Source organism: Taudactylus pleione, unplaced genomic scaffold (assembly GCF_031769625.1).
Source record: "Taudactylus pleione unplaced genomic scaffold, aTauple2 ptg000121l, whole genome shotgun sequence".
In the NCBI taxonomy this organism is placed as follows: Eukaryota; Metazoa; Chordata; class Amphibia; order Anura; family Myobatrachidae; genus Taudactylus; species Taudactylus pleione.
In genome coordinates, this window is record NW_028284523.1 from 5288226 (window position 1) to 5304656 (window position 16431).

Consider the following 16431-nt stretch of genomic DNA (forward strand, 5'->3'; position numbering starts at 1 on the left):
TGTATATTCTCAGAAGAAGCCACTTTCTGGGCGGAATTCAATTGTTTCCAGCCCCCATCGCGTCCGACGGTGCTATTCAATTATTGCTCCTGTCGGGCGCGATCGGCTGCCAGCACCTCCATTTCAGCACGCAGTCCCAGGGGGATGTGAGCTGAAATGCGCGAAAAGTGACCCTTTTGGGCGCCCAAACATCACTTTTCGCGGTCGTGCCCAGCACTTTGGTCGGGGGTAGCTTCTTTACGCGGCTAAACCTGACCACTTTGGGCGCGATCAGCACGAACAATGGCAGCAATTAAATAGCGGCCCACGATCTCCTGTCACTTTAGATGGGAGATCCGGACCGCGTAAACAATTGAATTCCGCTCTCTGAATCTATAATCTTATGCTGTTACTATTTCAGACTTAAATTCTTCCTCCAAATGACCAGAGGGAGGAATATCACAATGTTGTGCTAAAGGACAATGAAGAAGCATTGATGTGTTGCTATAGATAAAATATTGAGAGGTAAATATACTAAAGTGAGAGTTTTGAGAAGTGAAGATGTTGCCCATAGCAACCAATCAGATTCTACTTAACATTTAACTAGCACCTTCTAGACGAGAATAGCTAGAATCCACTACTAAAAACTGTCACTTTAGTAAATTTACCAGAGTCTCTGTTGCATCAATGATGTAAGCATAATGTTTGCAGCTGGACAAGACAACAAGAGGATATCAGAGAGCTGATGAGAGAAAGTTATGGTGAATACACAAGGTCAGACTTGATAAACGATGATCGATTTGAACGATTTTACCAACGACCTCATTAACGATGAACGAATTCTGACAGTATTTAAATGAAATCGTCCAAATCTGACTGCAAACACAGTCGATTTCAGATATTGTTATCTGACATGCGGGCACGGGCACACGCATCGTTCATCGATGCATGTCAACAATATGAACAATGTAACGATTTTTACAATCGTTATCGTTCATATCTTCCAGAAAATCTGATCGTGTGTACCCTCCATAAGAGCATCCCTAGGCAAGATCCTCAACTTTGGTAAAGTTAAGACTTAAGTATCAATTTAAAAAAAAACAAAAAACAGAAAAATGGTTTTTGCGATTATGTAACAAACAATGGTAACATTTTTTGGGGGCTCTGAAAGACTTATTATCTGTGCACGCTTTGCATCACGAGCACTAACACCGCTGAGGAGTAAATCAGTGCACAGTATCTTGAAGGCGCAGCAAAACAAAAGTTGATCTTCTCTGGTCTTAAGGAAGGTCTACAATCTCGGTGACAGTTTCTCTATTGTTATCAATATGACATTCAAAACATGTAAACAAAAGCAAGCCATCCAAAAACTATAGTTAATACGTACACATACATAATTTTGCTGTTATAACATCCTCCACTATTTGGAAGGTTTTCCACTAGATATTGGGATGGCTTCAGGGATTCACATCCATTCAGCCATAAGAGCATTAGTGAGCTTGGTCTCTAATGATGGGCGATAACTGACTCGCAATTGACATTTCAATCCATCCCAAAGGTGGCTGATAGGGTCGAGCATCCGCTGAGCCCAAGTTCATCCGTCAGACTGCCAGTTGGTGAAGTGCGATTCATCAACCTAGAAAATGCACTTCCATTTCTCCAGTGGCCAGTACTGGTGCACTTTACATCAGTCCAGCGGAAGTTTGGATTTGCATATGGTGATCTGTTATTTGTATGGAAACACAATCCATGAAGTTTCCAAGTAACAGATGTTGTGTTGATGTTGGTTACAGAAGCAATTTGGATCTTGGTAGTAAGTGTTGCAACCAAGTAAAGTGAAGGGATTTCCAAATCAATTAATGCACTATGATAGATTATACCAGGAGTGATCATTCAAAATTTCAGAGACTGAACAAAATAATAAGACAGCAAAAAATAGTTTCCAAACATCATTTCCACAATGTAATAGATACCTAAGCACAGCGTTGGACTGGGGCATGATGGGCCACAAGGAAATGCAGTGGCAGGAGTACAAGATTAATGAGAGTGGTCATCCAACATAGGGGATGTGGTCAGCCACCACAGAGGGACTTTGACAACCATTAGAGATGACATGCAAAGAACAGGGCTCCTTTATAAAGGAGGGGACATGGCTGTGTCAGGATCACCCAATTTGATGAACAGGAGGGAGAACTTTGGTGTAATTACCATAGAAACAATTCAATCACGCAAGTTCCTCCATGAACCAGTTCCACCCCTAGAGCAGGTGATAGGGCCCACCGAGGATTTTCCCTGTTTACCTGTCGGCCAGTCCGACCCTGCCTAAGCATATTATAGTATAAAGAGAAGCAAAACTGAATCTGGTAAAAAAAAAAAAAAAAAAAAATGGGATTTCATAACTAGATGATAATCCAAAACACTATTAAAAAATATAAAAAAACATTTGTACTGTTATGGTGGAGTTAAAACCCAGATCCATTTAGATCCAATTAAAACAATACATGAAGCCAAGGAATGACAGTACGTCTGAGCGAAACTTCAAACATCACATCAAATATGTAGACCTGTGAGGAGCAATCAAACAAAACCCCTCACAGTCGATGATTCAAAGGAACACAAGCAGTGGACTTTCTACACCCCAGCAGACTGATACTTGCTTTTTTAATTAACAAAAATGTGCAGAAATTGAAAGTGTGATTTTTCTGTGTTATTACTACATGAGATCACCATAATATATGCATTGTCTTTAGTTTAGGAGGCTTTCCATATAGCTAAAGATGTGTAAATCAAGACAAAATTCATAGGTAGTACTTAGCTGTAATCCAGCAGTTATCTGTTATCTCGGTTAGGTTTTGTTATAGACATGGTACTACAGCATAGTACATGAAATGGCCATTTTCCAATAATTTCTTGTACAGTTAAAAGAAACTAAATGCAAAATATGGCCCATGCATCTCTCATATATCAGGTTATAGAGAAGGGGATAAGGACTGAATTTCACTGTGGTGCTTAAATGGTTTGATTAACATATAAAGACAGACACACAATGTTTATTAACATTATTCTTACTAATAATTTCACACCCTTTTCACATTATTTTAGTATCACATAAATTTACTAAAGGGCAATTGGAGTAGAATTTGTAAAATTCTAATCCAAACCCTAATTATCACATATTTTTAGTAAGCAGATCGCATTTTCCATAATTGTAATGGGAAATATGATCTGGCCAGGTTTACTAAAAATACCGGGGGGAAGCCCTGTGATAATTACACCACCTGGAGATGGTGTTATCCAGGGTTTCCCCCGGTTCCCAGACTCCTGCTCTGCTCTAACAGGGCCCCAGTGATCAGCTGTGTAATCAAAATGTATGACAAGATGATCACTGCAATAAACAAAAAACAGAAAAAAAACCAAAAACACTTACCTGCATCCAGGTACCGGTGATCGGTGGTCCGGTGATGTCCTGTCCTCTGTGGCTCCAGTCAGCTGGTCTCCTGGCTCCTGCACTGCAACCCTGGTCAGCTGCTGCACAAAACAGCTGACCGGGGTCACAGGGCAAGAGCCGGGAGACCAGTTGACTGGAGCCCCAGTGGACATCACCGGAGCATTTTTTTCTGGGATTCGCAGGGACAGAGCTTTATCGCAAGCTCTGACCCTGCAAGTGATCTTTGATAAATTCCTGTGATATCTCCAAAATGCGAATCTACTCGAAAATATCAAACTGTAACCGCATTTTAAATGCAGATTGTAGTAAATACTCTCATCTGTTGTGAAACTACAGCCAGTACATGCTGGGATTCATGCTGAAGTTTGACAGTTCTACAGTGGCTGGAAAGTCACGGGCGGCATACCTCTAAATATACCTCTGAAAACAAACAATTGGGAATTAGCAGGCCTGTAAGCAAATATAAATTCCCATCTCTGAGCATAGCTACATGCATCACACATTCTATTTCATGTCAAATATATTCTAGATATATTATAAATGGCGCTATGAATAATCAGACTTTCATCTCATGAAATGAACCAATGCATACCTGTATTCTTACCCTCACTTACATATATATATATATATATATATATATATATATATATATTAGATTTACATTTTCTAGTTTGTGCCAACAGAACTTACTGTATGGAGCGAGGATTTTCAAATATAGATGGAATAATTCCCTTTAGCACATAAACCCCCCCCAAGGAAAAAAAAAATCCCAGTGGAGAACAGTTAAACACCCTAAGACCACAAATCACCTACAGTACATTATTATGACGCCCTTGCCATATTGGGAACTTTTTTTTTAAACTGGTGTGATGTCATAGCTGTTCAGTTATAATGATTACTTCTGTACTCATTTAATACCCTCTAGGGCAGGGGTTCCCAACCACGGTCCTCAAGGCACACTAACAGTCCAAAGTTTTAAGGATAGCCATACTTGAGCACAGGCAACTTAATTAGTACCTCAGTTATTTTGATTAAACATCTGTGCTTTAGCATGGATATCGCCAAAACCAGGACGGTTAGTGTGCCTTGAGGACCGAGGTTGGGAATCACTGGTCTAGGGGGTATTCTTGGTAAAAGCACCCATTTCAGTGTTAAACAGTGTGTGACCAAACCATGGGATCTGGAAAAGGGATGTGGCCAAGCAGGGAACATCATCATAATGGGGAGGGGTACCTTAGCCAATAAAGGGCACAGATTTTTACGCCTTTGGGAGACATCTTAGAACTGGTGGGCAGGGAGGGAGCTCCTGCGCACTACTGGCAGGACAGAAGGGCAGGACATGTTGGCTACCACATTGTTTTCCCTGCTTGAGAGTTAGATGGGCAAAGAGAGGAGTCTGGAGAGAGACTTAGGGGTAAATTTACTAAAGTGAGAGTTTTTAGAAGTGAGTTTTAGAAGAGATGTTGCCCATAGCATCCAATCAGATGCCCGTCACCATATTTACAAGCTGCTGCGGCCGCCATGTGTTCCCTCCCATTGGGAGTCCCAGTCTCCAGGAATGGCCGTGCGGAGTGTGGCGATGTCACGCATTGCACTCTGGGAGCGGCCGCAGGAGAGCCAGGCCGGAGTAGCAGCAAGGAACAGGGACCAGTTTGTCCCCACAAGGTAAGAATCAATCAAACAGCACCCCCCTCTTTAGCAAATGGCCTCCCCTCAAGGCAAACAGCACAAATCCCCCCCCCCCCGTGCAGCACATGGGGCCACTTTCCAGACCCGCAGTTAGTATTATCTTTTTTTAATTGCTGCCATGGCCATGCCCCCAATCAGGACGCCAAAGGAAACTTTCGCCCTGTGCTCTGCAAAGTCTAGGACCGGCCCCGCTGTCTGCAGAAAGGCAAAGAGAGGCAGAGTATAATAGCACACAAAAGGAGGATTAATGCACTTGCATAGGGTGTGTCCTGTGTTAATGATGCAGAAATTAGAGCAGTAAGAAATGCGTGTGTATGTGTAAGGTGCAAAACATTGTAATTGTGCTTTCAGACTGTGCTGGTAAAGAAGAGTGTGGGTGTAATGCAACCATATACTTTAAGATTATCATATGCCATCTGACATGTCAAGTATTTGAGCTGGATTGAGAGGAGAAGCTTGCTGTAACAACATGTGTCCTTTAAAGACATGTGCAGGAGGAAAGTAGTAAATATTTTTTTTACTAAAGAAGGTCTGGCCCCCAAATCATTTCATTGGGAACTGTTGCTGCATCACTGTGTATCCATGTTTTCATAACGTACTGTTATAAAGTTTGCATGGATACCCTCTCAGGTATTGCCCCCACACCCCTATGAGCTAGCCTGGGGCAAAGGGAGGTGTATCACCACATATGCAGCTTATCACACACTAAAGGGGATTATACTCATAATATCTCCATCCACTAACTGATTGTTTAAGATTCCTCATTCCACAAGGCCTGTCATAGTTCACAGAGAAAACAGTCTTCTCCCCGGATGACTATTCGTTCATATTTATGTTGTAATCTATGCTTTTCCCAATCATGGAAATCACTTTATGTCTCAGAATACTGTGTAACAAGTGCAGACAAGTGTCATGGGGGGGGTTTACATTACTAAAATCTTAAAGCTTTTCCACCATTCTCCATGATCGTCTGGGAATTATTACACTGGGGGTCTATGGCTGATTCCTAATTACAGCTCAGCTACTGTAAGTAAGCGCCTTCAATTTTCTCACTCAGTAAATGCAAATATAAGAGCAATAAGCTTCAGTTTGCAAAATGTCTATATGTTTTACTTATCACTTATAAGAAAGAAAAAAAAATAAGACTATACTTCTATAAATTCAGTAATGTGGAGATCTGCAATGCCAGCTACAGGTGAACACTGGCAACTGCACCACGCTTTTTGGCTTGCTGCAAACAGCACTCATCTAAAGGTCAAGTCAATTAGGACTAAGAGACCTCACCAGCATGCACCCTTATTAAGATCCTCACTCCTACCAATTATTGCATGAGCAATGTTGGAGTTCCATGTCTCTGCTGATGCTTCAAGTATTTTTCTCTCTTTATCGATTCAGACTTCTTCTTTTGCAATTCTATATCCTCCAACCCATCGACTTCAGCTTTGTCCTTAACAACAAGTTTTCCGAGGGCTAGGTTGTTTGGCTGGTTGTAGGGTGTCTCCAACGCCAACTAAGGCCTGTATTCAAGTTAGAGCGAAAAGACGAGATCGGCTAAGAAAGTTTCGCCGATTGTCATTTCGCCAGGCGGAAAAGTATCGCCGTATTCAATTTGAAAGACTTTCCGACTAGGCGGAAAGTCAATGCAATGTAATAGGAGGAAAAGTTTCGCCTATGAATAGCAGGTGGAAAACAGTACAGAATTGGGGTTTTGGGGTGCAACGTTGCGGGAACCCCAGTGCAGCCTTAAGACAGTCCCCCCAAAAGGTAAATTGAGTAAAAATAAATAAATAATAAAAAAAAAAAAACTTAACACCCCCCCCCAAAAAAAATCACTTTGAATTTGGGGGCGAAAAAAAAAAAATGTTGGGGGACTAAGTTCAAAACTAGCAAACTAGACTCCAGGGGGGTCCCCAAGTATGCCCCATGTGTTTTTTTCATTGCAGGTACTTGTGGAAGGTGGATTTTTCACAAATTTTTAAACTTAACTTTAGCAACTTTTAAATATGCTGGCCCTCATTTTCAAGTACCCCAAATTTGCTGGGATAAGTTATTTTCTGCAAAAAAAACACCTGAATACTATTCTTCACCACTTGCACAAAAACGCTATTTAGCAGCTATTGAGGCAGTTTAAAAACACCAAATACCTTCAGCAAGCCAAATCGGGGGGTACCATAGCTAACCCCCATGTCAGAGCATCTTTTGGGGGGTGTCAGGCTGATTTCGCCAAATCTGACATGACTTTCTGCTTGATAGAATAAACAGGGTGATCCGCGCTCCAGATCCTAGTGGGCTGATCGAGTGGGGTAGGGGGAATGTAGCGGTGCAGCACGTGGAACAGGAGTACCAGATCCTGTAGGTTATAATGGAGGAAGAACGAGGTACACGTGCGCTCCTGGGTGTGTGTGTTGGGGTATGTACGGGAGGGTAGTGGGGTGGGGCATAGGGAAATGTACGTGTATTGTGTAAGTGGGTAGTGGAGGTAAGTAAATGATAAGGCAAACACTATAAGTCGAATCCAACCGGTTTTATTGGGTGAGGCACAATGATCCCTAGGTGGTTTCTTAATGTGGGCTTGGGGATGGATGGATGGCTCTGTGCGATCCTTGGTCAGGGAGTGGGTAGACCCTTTTAGGGGGCTCCTTGCCATGCAGCCCTTACTTCTGCACATCCCCTTGCTGGACCTATGGGCCTATTTACTTACCTCCACTACCCACTTACACAATACATGTACATTTCTCTACGCCCCTCCCCTCCCGTACATACCCCAACACACACACCCAGGAGCGCACGTGCACCTCGTTCTTCCTCCATGAGTTTCTGCTTGTTTAAGTTTTGCCGGGTCCCATTTTCGCATACTTTCAAATTGAATACGGGGATACGCGGGCACACACGTATCCCCGTATTCAGGCGAAGTAAGCGAAAAGTCCGGGAGGCGGAAAAGTATTGCGGGTCCGCTCAAATTGAATACGGCTCTAAGTGGTGCTCTCTTGGGAGCAAACAGAACCATGGCGAACAGCCAGTCATTCAAATGTAGGAGACAGCAGGATCTTCTAAAGAGCTTGTGTGGCAGCAAAAAGGATGACTCAAATGTTAGGTGTAAGCAGCACCTAAGGATAATGGGATCCAAAACCAATAGGAGGCCACATGAATTTATTTAGCCAATATAACAAGCCTATTATATAGTGACCAGTTATAGACCACTCTCTATCACAATGTTCCTCAAATCTCTGATCACAACCTCCAGATTGAATCTCTTGAAGAACAACCACTAACTGTCAAATTAATGTGCTGGATCAAGGAAATCATTACTATATTTCCCAATGAGGTAGAAATGCTGTAATCTTGCATAAAATCCTAACTTTACTGCCAGTAATTAATAAAACTGATTGCTGCAGATCCTCCTAGAGTCATACACTGGTCACAGGCGATTGTTGTTCCTGCCATGTTTTACAACCCACTCTAGCTAACTACAATGATTACTCTGCAATCTCAATGACTGACATGAAAACAAGAACAGCTGAAATTGGCTGTCAGAGATGGACCATACTATCAAATTTATACAGGTCTCATCACTAAACAATAAGAAACCAGCTTCCATGTAAGTAATACTTGTAAAATCACAATGTCATAAACATCTGAAACAATCACGTTCTGAAAGGGTGGTGTAGTGTAGTGTACTGTAAGTACGGTGTAAGAGCACAACATCTTTGTGCCTCATTTACAATGTACTGGAGGGCTGAGAGGAGACTAAAAACATCTTTAGTGCTGTTGGGCAACTGGATTTGCGCTGGTGCGCCTTATTTTCCAAAAGAGCACAAAGTAAGTTAATAACATCTGCAGAGCAGCAGAAGTTCCAAATACTGTAGCTGACGGGAGAAACTGGGTGAGACGACAATGTTGCTTGCAAAGTATGAAGCAGGCACACAGATGCCCTTAGTCTCACAGAGCAGTGCAGAAACAAGATTTCAACTTGTGAGGAGAGATCACTGAAATAAGGATATCCAGCAGAGAGGTGCTTCTCCTTCGAGGATAAATGGTCACTTACATTCTTCTAAAGGACTTGAATTCTGTAGTAGCTTCTAATTGGCAGTTTATGTCTCATCCATCATCTTACATTTTTCATAGCATATATTTTGAACATTCAGGGCAAGCGGGGCACGTGCCCTGGGCGCCGCGGAACCGGCGGGGCGCGCGGAAGGGGGGGCGCCGCCGGCCACGGTACCGGCCCGACCAAGTTAGCCAGTGTAGGCCGACTGCAGTGTGTGCGGTCAGCGCTACACATTTACACAGGACCGGCTCTAGCGTTGGTCCTGTGCTGCACAGCGGAGCCCCTTCCCTCCCCCTGAGCGCTTGCCCAATAGCGCCAGGAGGAGGGTGGCAGGCGGGGGGGCTCAGGCTGTGCTAACACACACATCGCTGTCAGCGCTGGCAGCGATGTGGGTGTTAACCAGCAGCCAATGAGAGTCAGACGACTCATTGGCTGCTGCTGCTACTGCGCACACATCACCGCCGAGCGGCAGCGCTGTGTGTGTCAATCAGTAGCCAATGAGGTTAGACAGACTCTCATTGACTGATGCAGCCGCAGCGCCCACTACAAGAGCCGGTTCCCTCCCGGCTCCTACAGCGGGTAATGGGAGAGACGTCATGACGTCTCTCCCATAATGCAGAGCGCGCCAGCCTGGGAGGATTGACGTGCGGACGGCGGCGGGAGCCGGAGCGTGGATTCAGGCAAGTATTTTACTTTTATTTATTGATTAATGTCAGTGTGCATTTATCAGTGGGGGATGGGGACTACTACTGGGGGCACTGCTTCGGGGGGGGGGGGACACTATTACTAAGGAGGGGACTACTACTGGGGGCACTGCTTCGGGGGGGCACTATTACTAAGGAGGGGACTACTACTGGGGGCACTGCTTCTCAGGGGGGGGGAGGATACTACTGGGGGCACTGCTTCGGGGGGGGGGGGGGGTTGAGAGACCACTACTGGGGGGGCACCATTACTAAGGAGGGGACTACTACTGGGGGCACTGCTTCTGGGGGGGGGGAAGGATACTACTGGGGGCACTGTCGGGGGGGGGAGGGAACACCACTACTGGGGACTACTACAGGGGGCACTGCGTCAAGGGGGACTCCTACTGGGGCCACTATATAAAGGGCACTGTATAGGGGGGGGGGACTACTACTGGGGGCAGTGCATCAAGGGGGACTCCTAGTGGGTCCACTATATAAAGGACACTGTATAGGGGGGACTACTACTGGGGGCACTGCATTGGGGGGGACTACTACTGGGGGGGTCCACTACTGGAGGGTGGGACTCCTACTGAGGCACTATATAAAGGGGCTTACTACTGGGGGCACTGCACTGGGGGGACCACTACAGGGGGCACTGAAAAGGGAGAACCACTACAGGGGGCACTGCATTGGGGGGATTTCAACTGGGGACCTGCATAAGGGGGCATCACTCCTGGGGGCACTGTATAAAGGGCACTGCATATGGGGGAATCACTACTGGGGGCTGCATATGGGAGATCACTGCTGGGGGCACTGAATAAGGGGAACTAATGGCGGGCTGCATAAGGGGACTACTACAGGGGGAACTGTGTAAGGGGCACTACTGGGGGCCTGCATAAGAGGGACCACTACTGGGGGAATTGTATACTGGGGGTAATATATAAGGGGGAACACTACTAGGGGCACTGCATAGGGGGGACTGTATAAGGGGCACTGCATTAAGGTGCAAATGGAAAGAAATGTTCCCAGTGACGAGAGGTATGTATGTCATGTTGACACGCCCCATTTCAGTGGCCACGCCCATTTTTCGCCATGCGCGCACATGGTTGGGCTCCATTTACAAATTTGCCCTGGGCTCCAAATACCCTAGTTATGCCACTGTTAGACAGTGGTGGAGAAGAATGTTTTTAGGTGCACTTAGCCCAATAAATAAGCTTTAAACACACACACACACACACACACACACACACACACACACACGTGTTAAATAAAAAAATAAACATTCCCAAGGTCCCCTCATGATCATAATTAATGAAGGTCACAAATGAGGTTCAGAGGAGCAGTGTTTTGGCAAAAAACCTGAGTTTAAATTGGTGAACAGTTTTGATGATTTCAAAGTGGTAGAATTTGGAATTTGCAAGTCTCACACTATTGTACACTGCATCTAGGGAGATTTGTCTACCTCCCTACAATCCTAGGAGCACATATATGGATATCTCTCCTAAAAGCATACAATATGCATGTCCCTTGATATGTTCTGGATGCATAAGGTGCACTTCATAAATATATACTTGTCCACTCTCCCAGGAGACTCCTGGATTTGCAGGTCTCCTGGCTTCCAGAAAAGTGAGCAATTCTCCTGTATCCTAGCAGTGGCGCCATAACTTAAGTGAAGTGGGCTAGATGAATCATGTCATTACTGGCCCACACACAGTGAAGTAATGCTGTGAATCACAGCAAAACACTGGGGGGGCGGGTCCACAATAACATGATTTGCAGCTCCCATCCACCGAGACCTTCATTTTCATTGACATCCCCATCCCCCAATGCTGAGCATTACGAACTAGCAAATATACATGATGTGCATTGTTCACAAACTAAAATAAAAATAAAGGAAGATAGATCATTGTCATAGTAGATTTGTAAGGTGTGTAGGCTGTGAGCGTATGCAGACATCTGTCTGATTTTACATGGATCTCCTGCACCAAGAAAAGGCTGGTGCAAACAAAAAGTGTCAGTTGCTGGGTTAATGTTAAATGTTTTATTTGCTTTGCTCCAATATCTAACCAGAAACAAGATCCTGCCTTTGCCCCTGGACAGCAGTGAAGCCTCAACAATGTTCTGTATCAGACATCAGTATTTTTGGACTGCAGCTTTGCCAACCATCCAGGAGTAGGTAAGAGCCATTTTAGTTTACAATATTTAAGTCTGCGAGGGGTTAGCAAGTGAATATTTGGGGCAGGAGGAGCAGTAGGCTGAATCTTTGTCTTGGGCGCCATGAAACCTGTCTCGAGATATGCAATAAATATAATATATGCTAGTGTTTTCAGTTTCTGTAGACCATGGAAGGGGAACCTTCTGCCCGGGGGCCGTATAAGGCCCTCGGAATCATTGGTCTGGCCCTCTGAGCTTTTTTCTGCTAGACTCATCTGGCTAGCAGGGTGTCTAGAATGGCACCCTGCAGCCAGAATCTATGCAGCAGTGCCACCTGGAGCGTCCTTAGGATGCTTCAGACGGTCACACCGCTGTCCTCACAGCTCCCTGGATGCTGTAATCACCGGCGATTGTGGCCCCGCCTCCTGTGATGTCACACAGAGGGAACGTGGCCTGCACCAGGCCCGCCAATAATGTTCTATATATCAAAATGGCCCTCGGCAGAAAAAAAGATTCCCCACCTCTGCTGTAGACAATGTATGAAATATATGGACAAATAAACTGTATTCTTGTTATGGCACAACTGTGTAAGTAGTGCAACACCTCAGAGGAGGACTAGGATCTAACAACATAGCTGTTTACTGAAGTTTAGGTTCACCCCCACCACCCAAATACCAACCTAATCAAATGCAAATGAACAATTAATAAAATGTAATGTTAATTTTATATCTGTTTACACTTTAAAGGCTTATCACATCATTGATTACACTTCATTATTATTTCACTTATGTAACAACGAAGACATAAACTAAAATTATGTAAGACTCTTGCAGAGTGATTTGTAGAATTTACATCCTGTAGAGTTAATTAAGTCTGATTTTCTTTGCATTTCAGTCGATTTTTGTATGCTCATTATTACTGCATTCTAACATAATTTAATGAGAAACATAAATTATTTAAAGAGAACAACAAAGAGTACAAAGGAAAAAGACTGAAAACTAAAGTAAGACATTTCAGAAAATCAGATCTGTTACACTGCAGCAGAAAAAAAGATTTGTATTTTTTTTTCTTCATTTTAAAAGAATTAATTCAGCGTTTGAGGCTGGAAAAACATGTTATTAAAATGAGATTTGAGTGCAGTAAACTGTGCACAGTTGTCTCTGGAGTGTGAAATTACTGACTGGAGGAAGATTTCACAGCGGCTTAATCTCAGAGATACTGGAGCAGGGGGGATTTCATATATCGGCCACTTTACCAAAGCCTCCGGCCTGACAGTCACTCGGCCACTGATAATTACAAGTGTCTCAAGCAGGTATGCAAGTACAGAGCAGACATAGGGCCTGATTCAGAGTTGGGAATAGAGAGAGAGATAGCACTTAACTGTATACCTGGACAAACCATGTTGCAATGCAAGGGGTGTAAATACATAAAAACAAATTTTGCATGTAGGGTAAATACTGGCTGCTTTTACATGTAGCCCGCAAATACTGCACAGCTTTATTATTACTCTACAATTTAGATGTCAGTTTGTACACCTCCCTCCCAAATCTAAGTCTCTCTGCACATTTTAGATCCGCCCCATCTGCAGTGCAACATGGTTTCACTAAGATGATCAGTTGAGAGAGATATCGCTCTCTATTCCCAACTCTGAATCAGGCCCTTTATATCATCTGGACTAGTAATGCAACCCCACAGAAAAAAAAGGACATAGGAAAAAATATTTACTTACCTCCAATTCCACATCAGACATTAAGGAACTCCCAGCTGCAAAATAAAAGATGGTAAAATTAGTGACACCGCTGAATGATTCTGGTTAAAAGAGAGCATGAATATATGAGATTATAATAAGGAAAAGTTACATTATTCCATGGAGGATATATATACTGAACAGGTCACACCAGAGATATAGTGTCTGAAATTAAATTGTAGTGTGAACTACCAACCAATGACCTCTACTCTTCACGAAGGTATATTTCCCTTTATAAAGCTAATACTGTAGCACTAGCAGATCACACCTACGCGTAAGCAGAGCAGGGAGAGAAATAAAGGGAATAAAAACTAGTTTTTATTCCCCTTGACATTTATTTCCCCTTGACTTTAATAAGAAATAACATTAATAACAGAACCACAGTTTGTATTAGACAATTACTCTGTAAAACATACTGTGCTTTTAAAAAGTGTAATATTCCTTAGAGGTTTTCCACCTACAGATACATTTGTTGGCTTGTACATGTCCTTCTGCAACTTTTGCTAAACACATTGCTTTTCCTTTCCAGCTGCAGTCTGTGCTCTTCAGTAATGTTTACGTATGAGCATGAAAGTTATAGTTGGGGACAAAATCAAAATACCTGTCTGATCATACAAAGGCATGGCTATAAATGAAGAAAAACTCGATATCATAATAACCGACCACACAATCCCACTAGCACAACATGGGGTGACAAAGATAAGATTTGTATGATAACGATATAACTATAGTGAAACAGAGATCTATAAAAGAATGGTGAGACAATATGAGCATAAAATAAAACATTAAAAATGCTACAATGCATAAACAATGTACAACATATGTATAAATGCTGCAGATGTAAGGATTAGTACTGGCAACATACGGTGTGGTGCCATGAAACTCCTTCCTAGATTTATATGACACAAGATTATAACAGTCAGCGCTATTGTTCTGAGCAAATGGGACTAGGAACCCCTCTGTTTTGCAGCAGAGACACCCCTCGGGTTAAAAGACCACCACAGAAGGTCTGTGCAAACCTAACAGACCTTGACAGCTCTATCCGGATTTATCAGTGAGACACTAACACCATACCCCAAACCCTTATTCTGAAACTAATTAGCTCAGAGAGGAGAGCTTCCATAATGCAATTATATGTTGTCCCTTTAAATTGTCCCCAGATAATGTTAGCATTTCCTGCAATATCCATATCTGATGTTATCCAAAGGACCAGTTCACTGATGTAAATGCAACTGAAACCGATCACTAAAAATCATGCATAGGAAAAAAAAAACGAATGTCATTCAATGATATATTTATTTCACCTATCCGAACAGTAATGTACAGAATATCTTTTGGGATGTGGCCATGTGAAAGACGCCACGTTTGTACAAATCCTGTATGTGACTTAGATCAGCCATTTTGTTTACATCAACAAAATCATGTACCCAGTCACTTCCTAAATAGTTTATAAGAGAATTAGTCAGCTCCCTAAAAGAGTATCAAGACCTTATTCATAAACAAAGCTGGCCGAGTTTGGACTGACCCTACTGATGTTACCATTCAGCGTGCACAAATGGACCAACCTTTAGGACACTGAGCTGGATCACTTCTCCCATGACTGGGGCCTGTTGGTATATATGATAATGATCCACTCAAGTATCCTTCAGATTTTTAATAAGGCATCGCGACACTTTTTGCAGCAATATTGGGTAATTACCCTATATGGCCTGCAAGATCACAGTGCAAGGCCCAAAATATGTCACACAAGTTAATGAGATGGAAAAACACAGCCTTAACAATATGGAAAAATAAATGTGTTTAGAGTGAAATGGAAAGTACAGAAACCTGTGACAGGCAATCTGAGACACTTCAGAGGCTGCATTGGGCGGTCCTCTAACTTTTAAAATGGTTGCACATTACCCTTTAATCTTAATAAGTTAAATACATTCAATAGGAGACACCTATTATATTTAATCAAATATCAACAGGCAGTGGCGTTTCTAGAGAGGAGGGGGCCCGTGTGCAGTCTCCGACACGGGCCCCCTCCTCTCCGCCCGGCAGCGCACTGAGCTGTGCGCGGCCAGCGCCGGAGTTCTAGACTCTGGGCACTAGAGTGTGCCCAGAGTCTATAATATATACACAGGTCACCGGGAAAATGGCCGCGGTGGCCATTTTCCCTGTACTGCGCATGCGCAAACGACGGGAAAATGGCCATTTTCCAGTGTTTTTACAGTGCCGGACCCTGCGCCGACGTGGGACTCCGGAGATGTAAGTAATATTATGGGTGCAGGGTGTGCGGTGCAGGGCCCCCCGTTCCCCGCACCCATTATAGACACACCCCTGTCAACAGGTATTTTAAACAAATGTTACAAGCTATAGAAAATATTACAGCAATGCATAAAACAGATGAGGGCCACATGTGAAGGCTTGGAGGGAAGTGTGATATACCTGCGATTTAGGAAATAAAAGCAAACATCATTGGTTGCTACTGCTAGCTATGTATTATTGTACATTTCTGCACACTGCTTCAGGTCATCAAATAGGGATGTAGTTAGGATCCTGGCAGTCAGAATACCAGCTCCGGAATTCCGGTGGTCACAATCCTGATGGTGACTATTAGGTTTAGGTGTAGGGTTAGGCACTCGAGGGAGGGTTAGAGTTAGGCTGCAGAGGGGACGGTTAAGATTAGGCTGCGGGATGG

General features: G+C 43.5%; 1 protein-coding gene across 5 annotated transcripts in view; it reads right to left on the minus strand.

Moving 5' to 3' along the window:
• The window catches only part of SULF2 (sulfatase 2), a 379961-nt gene that overhangs the window by 298336 nt on the left and 65194 nt on the right, over positions 1 to 16431 (minus strand). For all 5 annotated transcript variants that reach the window (XM_088472164.1, XM_088472169.1, XM_088472162.1 and 2 more), the window contains one exon: positions 13731 to 13765. The gene's annotated coding sequence lies outside the window, so the exon portion shown is untranslated. The remainder of the gene's footprint in view (positions 1 to 13730; positions 13766 to 16431) is intronic.